The 1267-nt window shown below is 53.0% G+C and overlaps 1 long non-coding RNA gene across 1 annotated transcript; it reads left to right on the forward strand.

Moving 5' to 3' along the window:
* The first annotated feature begins 147 nt into the window (after window positions 1–147).
* Window positions 148–829, forward strand: LOC113979217. The gene is made up of 2 exons (XR_003537751.1): window positions 148–197; window positions 507–829. It is a non-coding gene; the product is annotated as an uncharacterized LOC113979217 (long non-coding RNA).
* Window positions 830–1267: the final 438 nt, after the last annotated feature.

Here is a 1267-nt window from a genome sequence, read left to right on the forward strand (position 1 = left end):
GGGGGGTTCCCAGTGGGTACTGGGGGGAACTGGGGGGTTCCCAGTGGGTACTGGGGGGGTTGGGGGGGATTGAGGTGTTGGGAGTGTTACTGGTCTGTACTGGGAGCCATTACTGGTCCGTACTGGGAGACTTTACTGGTCTATTTAGAGCCATTACTGGTCTGTACTGGGAGCTGTTACTGGTCTGTACTGGGAGTGTCACTGGTCTGCACCAGTGACATTATTGGTTTATTTAGAGCCATTACTGGTCTATACTGGGAGCTGTTACTGGTCTATACTGGGAGCCATTACTGATCTATAAAGAGCCATTACTGGTCTATACTGGGAGACTTTACTGGTCTATTAAGAGCCATTACTGGTCTGTACTGGGAGCTGTTACTGGTCTATACTGGGAGACTTTACTGATCTATTGAGAGCCGTTACTGGTCTGTACTGGGAGCCATTACTGGTCTATTAAGAGCCATTACTGGTCCGTACTGGGAGCCATTACTGGTCTATACAGGGAGCATTACTGGTCTAAACTGGGAGCTGTTACTGGTTTGCACTGGGAGAAGTTACTGGTTTATACTGGGAGCCATTATTGGTTTGTAATAGGAGCTGTTACTGGTTTGTACTGGGAGCTCTTACTGGTCCGTACTGGGCGCCATGACTGGTCTATACTGGGAGCTGTTACTGGTCTGTACTGGGAGTTGTGACTGGTGTGTACTGGGAGCGTTACTGGTGTGTACTGGGAGCGTTACTGGTGTGTACTGGGAGCGTTACTGGTGTGTACTGGAGTGTTACTGGTCTGTACTGGAGCGTTACTGGTGTCAATAAAGGTGTCAATGGAGCCGTGTCTGTGTGTGGGGGGAGGGATACTGGTCATACTGGTTATACTGGTTATACTGGGTGGAGGTGGGACAGGCACAGGGAGGGAACTGGGCCCACTGGTGGGTACTGGGAAGTAACTGGGATGGGACTGGGATGGGACTGGGCCCACTGGTGGGTACTGGGAGGGAACTGGGGTGGGCACCGAACCCAGTGGGGGCTTTACTGGTTCAAACTGGGCTGTAACTGGTCACACTGGTCCCAGTGCTGGGTAACGGGGCTGGGCCGGGATGGACTGGTGTAAACTGGGGGGAACTGGGATGGAACTGGGATGAACTGGGATGTAAAGCAGCCCCAGTGGGTGAACTGGGATGCAACTGGGATGCAACTGGGATGCAACTGGGAAGGCAATTCAGCCCCAGTGGCGCAACTGGGGTGAAACTGGGGTGGACTGGGATGG

This window comes from Neopelma chrysocephalum, unplaced genomic scaffold, assembly GCF_003984885.1.
Source record: "Neopelma chrysocephalum unplaced genomic scaffold, ASM398488v2 Primary Assembly neopelma1_62087, whole genome shotgun sequence".
NCBI classification, from domain to species: Eukaryota; Metazoa; Chordata; class Aves; order Passeriformes; family Pipridae; genus Neopelma; species Neopelma chrysocephalum.